This window comes from Poromitra crassiceps (assembly GCF_964638095.1).
Source record: "Poromitra crassiceps genome assembly, chromosome: 11".
Taxonomy (NCBI): Eukaryota; Metazoa; Chordata; class Actinopteri; order Beryciformes; family Melamphaidae; genus Poromitra; species Poromitra crassiceps.
In genome coordinates, this window is record NC_139643.1 from 18,548,035 (window position 1) to 18,563,329 (window position 15,295).

Sequence of the window (15,295 nt, forward strand, 5' to 3'; positions counted from 1 at the left end):
AGTGTCTCCAAAATAACATCATCTCCATCTGAGAACACCAAGCTGAGCTGAGCCGTCTGAAAACAAGCAGTGCTGCTGCTGACCTGTGCCTATATTAGAATTTAAAGCAGTGTTCTTCAGTGTAAAGACTTTGGGAGACTTTGGCCTGTTGGTCAGTGTGAGAACATAGACACCAAAATCATCCAGCTTCATGTAGGAGATTTTTACACAAAATGATATAAAATACTGCTGAACTAGCAGGGACTACTTTCCCTGTTTCCATAGCAAGTGAAGGTAGTGGCTGATGGGAGACTCACTGTGTACAGCTCAAAACCTTCTTATCATGTGTGTAATGTGTAAAGAGAATATTTGCAGCCTTTAGCTTCTTCCAAATTGAGAAAAACAGTGTAAATCCAGCACTGGCTCCTGCGTCACATCACTGGCTTGCTGGGGAAGCTAAGCAGGTCTGGCTGTGGTCAGTCCTTGGATGGGAGACCATCTGGTGCTGGAGGTGGTGTTGGAGGACCAGTAGGAGGTGCTCTTCCCTCTGGTCTCATGAATAATCTCCCCAATGCCCCAGGGCAGAGACAGGGACTCTGTCCTGTGAGTGAGGACCGTCCTTCAGATGAGATGTTAAACCAAGGTCCTGACTCTCTGTGGTCATTAAAGACCCCATCAGGACTCTTCGCAAGAGTAGGGGTGTAACCCCGGTGCCCTGGAGGGTGTAACCCAGGTGCTCTGACTAAAGTCCACCAAGTACCTAGCCTATACTATACTAGTACCTAATCATCCCTCATTACTTAATTAGCACATTCAGTCCTCACCTCTCCTTCATGAGAGCTGATGTGTGGTGAGCGTTCTGGGGCAAACTGGCTGCTGTGCATCACTCAGGTGGCTGCTACACATCGCTGGTGTTGGATGAGTTGAGTTCCCCATACACACACACACACACACACACACACTCTGATATGTAAAGGGGGGGCTGTGGCTCAGGAGGTAGAGCGGGTCGTCCACTAATCAGAAGGTTGTTGGTTCGATCCCCGGCTCCTCCAGTCCGCATGTCGAAGTGTCCTTGGGCAAGACACTGAACCCAAAATTGCTCCTGATGGCCGTGCCAGCTCGCTGCGTGGCAGCTGGTCACCTTCGGTGTGTGAATGGGTGAATGTAGGCACATTGTAAAGCGCTTTGGATAAAAGCGCTATATAAATGCAGTACATTTACCATTTCCATTTAAAGCGCTTTGGGTGCCTTAAAGCACTATATAAATCCAATCTATTATTATTAAAGGTGACACTTTTGATTGACAAACAATTTAATATTTTTTTTATATTGTACAATTGCCGCTGATTGCATTCTTAGGGTTCTTACTTGATTTATGTCCTGTTAAAAATGTGTGTGTGTGTGTGTGTGTGTGTGTGTGTGTGTGTGTGTGTGTGTGTGTGTGTGTGTGTGTGTGTGTGTGTGTGTGTGTGTGTGTTTGTGCGCGTGTGCGTGTGCGCGTGCGCGTGCATATGTGTGTATAGTATATAGAGCTCAAACCTGGGCAACCTAGATGTGATTCAGTTTGATCAGTATCATTCAGCAACAATATTACACTTTCTAGGCCTGACCATGCTTATATTGGATATTGAAGTGATTGATGAGCTCTGGAGACATTGCTCTCCTGTGTGTTTCCACTGGAGCAGGAGGACGTCCTCATAGTCATGTCAGGCACTGTCAGTGCTGTGCAGCCAAGTCCAGTGAGCTCAGTAAGCACTGTCAGTAAACTGAGACAAAACAAACAATACATATCTACTGGATCTAAACTGTGTGAATAGAACAATTATAAATGAGGGAAAGAAAGTGTAATATTTGAGCAGATGTGTGATTTTTCTCATGATTCTTCTCATCCTGATCTTATTGAGCTGAAAGTGATCTTTTTCTAAATGACTTGTTGGCTTGTGGAATGGTAAAATAGATTTAGGACTGTAGACATGTTTGAAATGTTTTCAAATTGTGCCATAGTCATTTAACTTTTGTTCAAGATGGCATATTATGTTCAAGATGGCACAGTATGACATTTTTCATTACTATTATGACAGATCAAATATTAATAAGTTCTCCCTTTTTGGGTTTGACGATACAATTGAATTGCGTTTAAATGAAACACCCACCCACCCACATGTGGTGTGGTGGTCACTTGTGATTGGGGGAGATTCCCCCTCTAGTCAGGAGGAGCCAATCAAAATGGGTTTAATGTGTGAAAGCAACAAATACCCACAGACAATAGGGAAAAGATCTTAGTCTCATACATTTGTGTTTGTATAGTATATAAGATTTATGTTGATGGTTTTTGTTTTACTGTTTAATTATGTTTACTTACTGTTTAAAGCCTTCAAGGAAATATGTGCCTTATTCTTCTGTCATGTTGAGCTTGAACCATACATGACTTCATGTTTTAGATGTGTGTGGTTCTCAAAGTGGGGTCCAGGGACCAGGGGCGTATCTACGGGTGGGCCTGGGTAGGCACAGGCCTACTACCCATTCTTGCCCTGGCCCACCCAAACAACTTGCTATTATTATTATTATTTTGGCTGTTGTTGTTGTTGTTAATAAATCACCTAAAATGACAATGTGTGGTTTGCAGTCTTTATCTACTGTTTATTTGTATGATTCAACATTACATTTAATTTCCTGTGTGATGTTTGCATCGGAAATCATTTAATCTACCACAATGCAGCGCGGCCGCAAATGCGCAAAAAAAACGTTTTCTAGAGGCGAACTTGCTGCTAGCTCCTAGCTGCCAGCTAATGTTTTGTAGCTTAAAAACGACAGAAAGTTAGATAGCATGACATTATGACAAAACAAATGTCCATTGCAAGTTTTTTCAACAAAAAACCAAGATTGGAAGAGCAGGCCGCTGCTAATGTTACATCGGGGGAGAGCGAGGGGGATGAGGAAGATGACAACACCGTGCCATCTACCTCCGCAGCCGGGGGAGCCGGCGGCGGCGGCGGCGACAGGCCTACCGGCCCCACCACCAGCACCCAAACATAGGCCAGCAGAGCCGCCGAGGCCACGGCCACCAGCAGAGCCGCCGAGGGCACCACCACCGGACCTGTCTGCTATCGATGAACCGGAGACTCAGCCAAGTTTGACACGTTTTCCTGGAATGGTCAAATCGGGAAAATCACGCTCCTTCTCTGCAAATTGGTATAATGACTTTAGTTGGATTGAGTATAGCAGGTCAAGGGATGCTATCTTTTGCAAATGCTGTAGACATTTTCCCGGGATCCGTACTGAACATGCATTTGCCAGAGATGGATTTAGAGACTGGAAGCGCACCAGACATGCTTGTTCTAAACACGAAAACAGCAAGACGCACGCTGTTGCATGGGACAAGCTGGCTGGTTACAGGGAAAGCCGAGCTGAAAATAGCCGCGGGACTGTGCTTAACCAAATGCATGAAGACGCTGGTAACATTTCATTTGTGGAGAGAAACCGTCAATACGTGAAAGTCGTTTTGGATATTGTCATGATGTGTGCTAAACAGGACATTCCTCTCAGGGGACATAGAGAAACAGCGGACTCTCTAAATAGAGGAAACTTTTTGGAAATGTTTACATTGATTTCAAATTATGACCCAGAAGTTGAAAACAGGGTCACGCAGCTCCCACGCAATGCTACACTGATGAGCCCAGGCATTCAGAATGAGCTCCTGGAATGTGCAGCCTCATTATTACTGTGAAAAATCAAGAAAGAATTACATGAGTCAACACATTTTGCTATATAGCAGATGAGTACAAAGACGAATCAAAACGTGAGCTGGTGGCTGTGTGTCTCCGTTTCATCCATGGTGGGCTGATTAAGGAGAGGGCTGTTGGATTTGTTGACACTGGCGATATGTCTGCAGACGGGATATCAAAGAAGATACTGGAAGTACTGGAACCGCTGGAGCTAGACCCATCTCGTTGCGTGGGATTTTGTTTTGATGGTGCGTAGGCGATGTCGGGAAACAGAGGAGGGGTGCACGTTTTCCTGAAGCAAACGTTCCCACAAGCTTTTTATACACACTGCAACTCCCATCGTTTGAACCTGGTGTTATGCACTGCTGCTAAAGTCTCTGGGAATATCAGTACCTTTTTTGACACTTTGAATCAACTGCATCACTTCATGTCTGGAGCCCGCAGACATGCACGCTTCATGGAGGTGCAGAAGGATTTGCGCCCCCATGCGCAGCTGATTGAGCTGGCAAGTCCTGCCAGAGCTACTGATGTGAGATGGAGCTCCAAGTCAGAAAGTGTAAGTAAAACACTACAGTTGTTTGACGTGATACTGGAGTGTCTGGCTGAGTTTTCACAAGAAAGTGGACAGACAAAGTTAGAATCAGACTCCCTGTTACAGCAAATTCAGACAAAGAAGTTTATCTTTTTGCTTGTGACATTTGGCAAACTATTTGACACCAGTGACTATGCAACAAATGGACTACAGGATCCTACCATATGTGTATCAGAATACATTGATCTGATAGCAATTCTAAAAAACAGCTTTTCTAAATTCAGAGACAATACAGATGGTGATTTTGACAAAGTGCTTAAATTAACTGAAGAGTTGATGAGCAAGAATGATATCAGTGATTGGGATGTCACCTCCTCACGACAGAGAAAACTGCCAGCAAGATTGGGTGACCATGTGGTGACCACTTCTTTGGGGAAAGCCTCAAGTATAAGGAGCAACACAGATCTAAGGAGGATGTGGAATGATCTCCTGGATAGACAGATAACAGAGCTCAACTGCAGGTTTCAGGAAGACACATATGGAATCATGCAAGCAGCGGCCTCCTTACTGCCTGGATCTGTGACCTTTGGTGAACTTGAGCTGCTGAGGAGGCCATGCAAGCAGTTTGACATAAACATCCCAGAAGCGGAGCACTCAGTTTTCATAAAACAGATACAATGCCAAATGGATGGAGGAAAAAAGTGTCCATCTCTAATGGAAGTGCTTGACACCTGTCCATCAGGTATTTTTCCCAATGTCAACAAACTGCTAAACGTTATTATAACCCTGCCGATAACAACATGTACAGTGGAGAGACTGTTCTCAAGCACAAATCGGATAAAAAATAGACTGAGAACCTCAATGTCAACAGTGCGCCTGAACAACTTAACCCTTTTGTCTTTTGAACGAGAACTGTCAGAGTCATTGGACTATGATGAAATCATCTCCATCTTCAACAGCAAGCGCCGACGTCTACGCCTCGTCCTGTAGGCCTGATTGTGGATTATTCTTCCTTTTCTTGGATTGTGGATTAAGATGACCCCAGGCCCAGAAACTTTCAGAAAAACATGATTGTGGATTATTATTCCTCTTCTTTTAGACTGTGGATTATTATGACCCCAGAAACTTTCATAAAGACATTAAAGGTAGGCTAATTTAAAAATATATATTTTCTTTTCATTTTCTTGCATAGTCAATTCAGGCTATATTACTTGTTGTGTGTTGTGTGTGCAGAACATCATACCAAAATAGTGATGAAAACATGCAATAGCCTACTTTGCAATGTTGGTTGTGAATCATTCACAACCAACATTGCAAAGTAGGCTATTGCATGTTTTCATCACTATTTTGAATGTTGTTGAATTTGCTGTGCTGTGCATATTAACATGGCTCGGTAACATGCGAGAAGCCATTTAATTGCTCAGTCTGTGGTCAAAGTTTGAGTCTAAATGAAAACTTGAAGGCACACCGGAGAGAAGCCATTTAAATGTTCTGTCTGTGGTAAAAGTTTTAGACAAAATGAAAACTTGAAGAAACACATGCTAGTCCACACAGGAGAGAAGCAATTTAAATTTTCAGTCAAGTTTTAATTGAAATGAAAACTTGAAGAGACACATGCTTGTCCACACAGGAAAGAAGCCATTTAACTGCTCAGTCTGGGGTCTTTTAGACTAAATGCAGTCCCAGTGTGAAGCTGTTCCATTGTCCCTAGCCTACTGTGTTAATTTTCAATGTATGTGCTGTTTGTTCAAAATCTGATAGAGGGTGTGAGAGTGAAAAGGGAAGTGGCCGTGTGAAGTGCGTGCTGCGTGTTTGACGCTTTTGTTCTCTCTGTGGATAAATAAACCAGAGGGCGTCTTGTTCAAACTTGAAGCAGCCTCAGTGTTGTTATTTTTTAAACTCACAGCAGTATATGGATCAGTGGTTCTAATTTCTGTATAAAGTAACAGTATACACACAAGTATAAGCATTCATGTATGCAACATTTGGCACCTATATGTAACCTTTTAAGGTTGAGATAATTGTATTATCATTATATGGTCCAAATATTTCAGTAAAGCACTTGAAACACTTGAAATATTCTTGCTTGGGTGGTATCATTCTACTTGAAATGATGGTCAAATGCATTATTTTTAGTAAAATAACATGTCAAATTTTTCGGGCGGCCGGCCTTCGGCCGGGCATCTGCACCCCTACCTATCCAGGTCCACCCAATTTGATCCAGGCCCACCTATAATTGAATTCCTGCATACGCCCCTGGGCAGGGACCACCAGGGCTCCTTGAGGGGGTTCCAGGTGGTCCCCAGCAAATGGATGAATTGTTGGATTCACTCACTAAAGTGCGACTGGAAATAAAAGTAATGCCACTTGTTTCCTTAGAGGGGTATATATCTGTCTATTTTACTTGATTTGATTCTTATAATGTAATGGATTTTGCTTATTGTTCTTTTACATGAGCCTTATATTTTTATTGGAATCTTTTTGGTTCGACATGCGCTTTTTTAATCTATCTTATCTCAAGTACTTTGAATTGCCTGTGTAGCAAATGGCACGTCCTGATATCGCCGTGTTGGTGGTGTTCCCAGACCATATTTTTTTCCTAGTATGGGCCAGGATGACCATGCCCCAAACTCATTTGATTGGTCGCCGCAAAACTGCTTCTTCGGAAGAAGACTTCCTGAAAACGTGCGCCAAGTAAAAAAGATGTGGTTGAGATTAGGGTTAGGTGTTTAGTTTTTAACCACGACCATACCCGAATCAAATTGTTGTACTTGCCTAACATTAATGTATGTAAAATAAGAAAAAATATTGCGGCGCCCAATCAAATGAGTTCCAGGCGTGGTCATCCCAGCCCATACTAGGAAAAAATATCTATCTGGGAATAACACCAACACGGCGATATCAGGACATGCGGAATATACGTTAACACTTTATTTTACAGGTCCCTAACTACATATGTACACCAATACTGTGTAATTACATTGTTGTTCATGTATAATTACATATAGTTCATGTAGTTACCTATGAACCATTTGTAATTAGACATGAACACCAATGTAATGTAATCTCTAATTACACTATTTGTAATTAGAGATTGCTAAAAACCAGGGGTGGATTCGAGCCACTGAACTTCTGATTGCAAAGCACGCAGCTTTAACCACTCAGCCACCAGGGCTTTCTGACTTTCATTGTGGAGTTTGAGAGGAGAACGATTGTAATTATTACACAGTTACATTGGTGCTCATATGTAGTTAGGCACCTGTAAAATAAAGGGTTACCGAATAATATACTATAAAAAAATAAACCTGCCTTAAACCATTAGCCTATTTAAGAAGAATTATCGTTTTGATCATAGTTGTCTGTTATCTTTCTACCTACAATACAGTCATGGGATTTTGGACAAAATCAAATTGAACAGAAATATTCTCAGATTTGTGTCAGAGAGACAAAATCTCATCAAATGTAATGTTGGTCTGTGGATCTAATGTGGACTAAATGAGGGTTCTTTATGAAAAAGTTTGAGAATCACTGGTTTAGATTGTAAGGAATTTGATTACACCAGGAATATGATTGTATAATAAGGTATGTTATTTTATGCTGATGGGTTTTAATAAAGCAAATTATTGCATCATGTGGTTTGACGTTTGATTTGATCAACTGAACTGAAGAATTGAGGTAGCTACTTAATCCCCAAGGGGCAAATTCCTCTGTTACAGCAGCAACAACATACAAATAGACAGAATATAGCCTACTGCATAGATAGATAATAAAATATGAATAGAACTAAAAATAAGAAATATGCGTAGCAGTGAATATAAATTAGTGACATAATTGGTCTATCCAAGTCTTAGAAATACAGTATAAAACGGTAAGTTTAATCTCTTATAACTATTACTACTATACTCTAATAGTGCTATAATACTAGTATTACTACCACTACTTACTCAGATACTGATAGGCTATATGAGGCATCAGCCGAGCAGCATTTTGGTAAACAAACCGCGTCACTGGGTGGCAACAGCAATGGAACCCTCTGCGTGAGTTTGAGCGTCTGACTCTAGCCGGCTTTACAATTTGAAAAAATGCGACAGTTTACACAACTTTAACACGACATGCATAATTATACATCAAACTCTTGAGCTAATTCTGCTCTCACTCAGAATGTCAAAATATAAGCGATGTGATGTATAGTTTTTGAGATATTAAAGTTTGTTTGGCACAACTCATACTAGTTAACTGCTGCGGGGTTACGCATTTCTGAGTGGCAGTGATGTCACGCTGATTTGTCCTACATTTTTATGCCTCCGCCGGCGATCCGGATCCAGGTTGTCCGTCCGTACGTCCGATGTTCGTTAGCGCAATATCTGAGGAACGCCTTGATGGAATTTAATCAGATTTGCCTCGAACATCGACCTAGACTCAAGGATGAACTGATTAGATTTTGGTGGTCAAAGGTCAAAGGTCAAGGTCACTGTGACCTCTCGAACAGCATTTTCAAGCTTGTTAACGCGATATCTCAGGAATGCCTTGACGGAATTTCATCAAATGTGCTTCAAACATCGACTTGGACTCAAGCATGAACTGATTATATTTTGGTGTTCAAAGGTCAAGGTCACTGTGAGCTTTCGAACACCATTTTCAAGCTTGTTAACGCGATATCTCAGGAATGCCTTGACGGAATTTTATCAAATTTGCCTCATTAACTTGGACTCAAGGATGAACTGATTAGATTTTGATGGTTAAAGGTCAAAGTTCAAGGTCACTGTGACCTCACACACCCAATTTCCAAGCTCTTTAACTCATTGAGTGCCAGCCACTTTTGGAGAACGGACGCTCCCAGTGCCAGAGTTTTCAGAGCGTTTTCAGTGATTTCTCGAGGCCCACAGAATATTGTGTGATATTACTATGTAAACACCGAACACGCAAAAAGAACAAGGAGACTCTATTGTATCATCAGCAAAAAAAAGTTTATTGATACCATTTTCCGTTCTTTAGTTATGAGCCGGAGAAGATAGGTTGTTTTCAGCGTTTTCAGGCATTTCAAATTATAAGCTGAGATATTCAGCCTTTTGTGAAATGCAGCATTTCAAGCACATTCACTGACTCTAGATAATATTTTCTGATGTAGTGATGTGGTGTAGTTGTGTCCTGCCCTGCGTGCCCCACCCCCCCTCCCCCCCCTCCCCCCCCCTCAGCTGAAAACTCCTCCCCACACTAGTAACACACAGCCTCGCACCAAGCGTCTATTTTCGGAATGCTTTTGGTGCGCCGCCTCCCAGCCAGCGCAACATGGAGAAGCCACACGCGGACTGCAGTGAAAGGTTTGGCTTTTCAGTGTCGCGCTGCTGCTTTTCTAGCGGCTAATCATGTGGAGAAACTATGCTGACAGACAGACAGAGGCAGAAGGACTCAGTTGTGTGCGCGGATTGACTGTGTTCGCACGCACCGTCAGTTGCAGCCAGAACAATCTACATGGCTCTGGACTGCAGCATGAGCGGGTTCTCTTTGATCAAGGCTATTTCAGGCTGTGTATTCCTGACATTTCTGTAATCTGGAGAGCACTGTCGCCACCTAAGGGTTCTGTAAAATAGGTTATAGACCTCCAATAGAGAGCCGCAGGGATGACGTATTTTTGTAGGCTGAATGCGGAAGTCCCGAACTTCCTGGTTCCACACTGTTTTTGTCTATGGGATTTTTGAATGGGTTTTTGGCGATATGCTTCAAATAATGTCTGTGGGCAACGCAAGTTTAATCAAACGCGAACCAAGGTTCAGCGGGATAATCTTCACACATGAGGACCACTTTCATGAGTTTTGTAGCGTAAATGCGAGCCCTAGAAGTAAAATGCTCGAGCTAAGCTAATCCTGAACTACACACTGTCGCATAGGCTTCACGTCACGTCAGCACTCAACCTGGACTGTTGTTGATGTGTGCACTGATTACCTCGGGCTGAACGGGGCTGAACCAGGTGAGGGAAAGAGAATTTCCGTGTTCGCCCTTTGAAGTGGTGACGTTATTGACGTATATATCCACATCGACTCAGCAGTGTAGTCTCATTTAGCCGTTTGCTAGCTAGCCGCTCGTTTAACGGCATGTAAAAGCTTCAAAACTCATAAAAGTGGTCTTCATGTGTGAAGATGATGTTACTAAACACTGGTTCGCGTTTGATTAAGCCAGCGTTGCCCAGAGAGATTATTAGAAGCATCGCGCCAAAAACCCATTCAAAACTCCCATAGGCGAAAACTGTATGGAACCAGGGGCGTTAGCATCGATGATTTCCGGACTCGTTACTGCGGCTCTCTATAGCTACTATAGTTGTACAGGAGCTGCGGAAGGCTTTGATCGACGTCCCACCGTCAAAAAACGCATTGGACGTCGAAGGACGTCCGTGGCACTCTACGTCACTATTTAATTGGACGTCGAAGGACGTCCATGGCACTCAATGAGTTAAGGCAACATCTCAGGAGCGCCTTGATGGAATTTCTTCCAATTTGCCTCAAATGATGATTTGGACTTAAGAATGAACTAATGGTGGAGGCATAAACCGCGGTGTGGTCGTTCTAGTCTATATATATACTTGGGATCTCGTGCGCTACGCGCACTCGATTCCTAGGCTCGCCCGCTGTGCGGCCTCGCCCGTCCTGCAGCTCGCCAAGCTGGCCCTGCAGCTCGCATTCGCAGCTCGACCACTGCGCGGCCTTGCCCGCAGCTCGGCTGCTGTGTGGCTAATGAGACCAGCATCACTAGTCGTGTTTCCATTACACTCAGAAATGCGCAAAATCTAAATATCGCAATATAAATTGGGTAATGGAAACAGGTAAATTTCGAAAAACCTCCCAAATATCGCAAAACGTTTTTGCGCTCTCATGAGGTGGTTTTTCAGACGTGTCGATATAGCAGTTTATCGCAAAAGTGTAATGGAAACACTTTTTTCGCATTAGCACGTCATGTGACCCATACGTGACGTAGGGGAGGGGTCACGTGACGCAGTTCTCCTTTGTTTGTTCTAATGGCGGCTGGCTACAAACATGACACGGTATGTGTGGACAGAAGAGGAGACAACGATTTTTCTAAACCTCATTAGGGAGGACAATATAACCAGCATATTAGACAGCAAACAACAGAGGAATGCAGACTGTTATAGGGAGTTAGAAAGGAAAATGAGGGAGAAAGGGTTCAATAAACCGTGGCAAAATCTCTGCAGCAAGTGGAAAACTTTAAAGCAACGCTACCTATCAGAACGACGCCTGTTGTGCAAGAGCGGAGCCGGGGGAAAGGCTAAAGTAAAGTTTAACTTTTACGGTGCCATGGACAGCATTTTAGGTCATCGGCCCATCGTGCAATCATTGGCGTCAGTTATCAACAGCATGGGTAAGTCCCAATTCTTTCATTTTTATATGGCCTGAAGTCAGCAAATGTGCTAACGTGAACATGCATGCTAACGCTAGGGACAGCTTAGTTACCATCTGTTGTAGGCCTGATTTAGATGTTGTAGTGCTACTATTGTAATTATATTCCATTATGTATTCCATGAATTATTAGATGCTGATGCCGAGGCAGACGAAGACGCCGACGATGAGGAACCAATTCCGGGGACTAGTACCACGGATTCGGAGGGTAAGCCAAGAATTTGCCATCTTTTAAAGTCACACCATATTGGCTGGCTGATTAGATCAGAAAAGAAATAGGACAAAAACAAAGTGGGCTTACCGTCGTGACTATTTGTTTGCTGCTTTATTCCCTCTTAATATCTATCCTGCAAACCTGATCTGCCCAAATACAAAAAATAAACACGAGAAAATGAAACGAGTAGTTAAAAAATATAAACTAGAGATTTTACACAGAACTATTCTTTTATCTGTCTTTCTGCAAAAGTTTCAGGTACATGTAAGATGCTTTCAAAATAATTGAAGGTTCCAAATATCACAAAATGTACCAAGAGCAGTCTATTGACACACTAATACAGGAGGAAAAAAAGAATAAACATCCAAGACAATTTATATAAAAACTCTTTAGACTTTTGCACAGTATTGTATATATATTTATTTATCTCATTATCCCTTCTTCTTGTCATTATAGCATCCTTTGATGTTTTGCCCATGCCGCTCCACGGCCCTGATGACGCCCCTGTGCCAGAAGAGGAAGCATCATCTCTACCACACCTACACCTCAAGAGGCATGGAGACTGCCAAAGAAGCGTAGAGCCTCAACTACATCAGTGCACATGAGCCTGATGAGGGATCAAGCAAAACAAGATCAGGCCACCCTAAGCGTGATTTCTGATGCGCTTAATCGAGCAGTTCACTGCTTAGAGAGGGCAACAGATGTGGCAGAGCGCCATGCTCATGCTCTAGAAGTGATGGCTGAAGCTCAGCCTTTCCCCCAGCAACCACCTTCAGCATACAATCCCTACTTCCAAGGGCAGCAGCCTTTTGTGTACCACAACCAAGCACCTCCATCATATCAGCAGCAGCCTCCTCCTACATCTCCCTCAGATGAGTGGGGAGATGATCCCCAGTCTTACAGAACATCAGGGGCGTATGCAGAAATTGAATTATAGGTGGGCCTGGATCAAATTGGGTGGGCCTGGATAGGAAGGGGTGCAGATGCCCGGCCGAAGGCCGGGCCCACTCGGGTGGCCGGCCAAAGGCCGGCCGCCCGAAAAATTTGACGTGTTATTTTACTAAAAAAAATGCATTTGACCATCATTTCAAGTAGAATGATACCACCCAAGCAAGAATATTTCAAGTGTTCAAGTGCTTTACTGAAATATTTGGACCATATAATGATAATACAATTATCTCAACCTTAAAAGGTTACATATAGGTGCCAAATGTTGCATACATGAATGCTTATACTTGTGTGTATACTGTTACTTTATACAGAAATTAGAACCACTGATCCATATACTGCTGTGAGTTTAAAAAATAACAACACTGAGGCTGCTTCAAGTTTGAACAAGACGCCCTCTGGTTTATTTATCCACAGAGAGAACAAAATTCCTAGATGTCATGAAGTTGTCATGCATTAGACTCTGGAGATGATGTGCCCTGCGTTTTTACAAAAGTAACAAAACCATTGGCTAGCAATGCAGCAGCAAGTTTGCCTCTAGAAAACAACCAATTAAAAAAAAAAAAAAAAAAAAAAAAAAAAAAAATTTGGGTGGGCCAGGGCAAGAAGTGGGTGGGCGTGTGCCTACCCAGGCCCACCCGTAGATACGCCCCTGCAGAACATACCAAGCTTTGTAGGTCATAACACATACAACCAAGCATACATGTTGCTATGTTAGTCACTTTAATGTTATTTACCTGTAAGTTTACATGCAACAGTTAATTGCACTAACTTTTACTAGGGATGTTGAGGTTTTTGAGCTTTAATATGTGTGTACACAAACAGAGGCCCTCAGGTAGGCTACACTGACTGACTGACCGACCGACTGACTGACTGACAGCCATACAAAGATACACACAGAGAGAGAAAGTCAAGGAAAGCATGCAGCTCTGTTTTGTTAAGGAACTTTGCACAAAAAGGCTATTTGCCTGTTGCTATACTGCTCATTTTGGCAGCTTCTTCTACATGGGGCCATATTTATTTTTTCTTTGAAAAGGCACTGTTGTAAGAAAAAATATGAAGTGTTAACAAAAAGTTGTGTGAAACCACACAAAAAAAGTAACTGTTGCCATAGTGTACCTGTTCTCTGTAATGGCAGCTTATACAGTACATGGAGGCATATTGTTTTGTTTTTTTCTTTGAAACGGCACTTGTATAAGACAATGAAAAAATATTTTGTGTTAACAAAATGTTATGTGAAACCACACATTAAACTTGAAACAGTAAACCATTGTTATGTGCTTGTGTGTTACTATAATAACAATGTACACTCAAAGTGTGGGTAAAGGTAAACTTAACTTTACTTATGATTTCAGATTGTTTGCTTGTGTGGCTAAACTAACGAGCTGTGACCAAATGCTGTGCAAGAGCTTCTCTAATCGCAAGGCCTCCTGCATCTTGCTCCTGATAATATCCCTGGGGCTGTTGGGCATGGGGCACTGCAGGACCTAATGCCGCAGGTGGTAGCTGCTGTCTTTTCTCCTCGCATATATTGTGGAGAACACAACATGCAGCCACCACCACCGGCATGAAGTTATAGTTTATGTCAGACTGCTTGGACAAGACACGCCATCTCGCCTTCAGGTGTCCAAAGGCATGCTCCACTTTCACACGGATGGCACTCAAGTGTTCATTGAAAGTTTCCTGTGTTGCTGTCAAATTGGGACCGGGGAAGCCCTTCATGACCCAGGGTAGTTGAGGGTATGCAGGGTCACCAGCAAGGAGTAGTGGCACTTGGACTCCCTCGATGTCCTTTGTTGCTTGGGGGTGTTTGGCTGGATATCTGAAGGCAACCCAAAAATATGTTTGTGGTTTGGTGTGGTACATTCCAAAACTCAGACTTTTAATATAAGTCAAAATCACCTAAACAGTAATTTCTGTAAGATATGGGGCCTTAAACACCCCAGAGTAACAAGTGAAACATATTTCTTGTAACAGACAACTGCATATTTTCATGTTCCATTGGCTGTTTTTTATTAGAAACAAAAAACAAACATCTGTGGTGATATCCAGTAACATAATGTGTAATACCAATGTTGACCATTGCTCAGTGAGTTATGCAGAGACTGCAGTGGAAGACATGTAAATAAAAGTTCTAGCAGTCGATTAGATTAACATTACATTATCTACTGAAATTTTACAAGTTAGATGATTTTGACTTATTAAGTAAAATGGCATATTTTGACTAAAATGTTGACAAATATACTTGGTAAGATTTGGAGTTTTACCTAAAACAGATGTGATGTGTGGCAAACACAGCAGCATCATGAGCGCATCCTGGTGATCCCACGGAGATATCCCTGATGATTAATCGATCATCAACCACAGCCTACAGGACAATTGATGTCCAACCTTTCCTGTTTACATAATCGCGATAGCCATCACTTGGGGCACGAACAGGTATGTGAGACCCGTCGATTGCGCCGTACACCTGGGGTATTTTATGTGC

The 15,295-nt window shown here is 42.6% G+C and overlaps 1 long non-coding RNA gene across 1 annotated transcript; it reads left to right on the forward strand.

Moving 5' to 3' along the window:
- Positions 1-11,472: 11,472 nt before the first annotated feature.
- On the forward strand, positions 11,473-12,431 carry LOC310785529. Its single transcript, XR_014553181.1, has 3 exons — positions 11,473-11,607; positions 11,779-11,853; positions 12,316-12,431. It is a non-coding gene; the product is annotated as an uncharacterized lncRNA (long non-coding RNA).
- Positions 12,432-15,295: the final 2,864 nt, after the last annotated feature.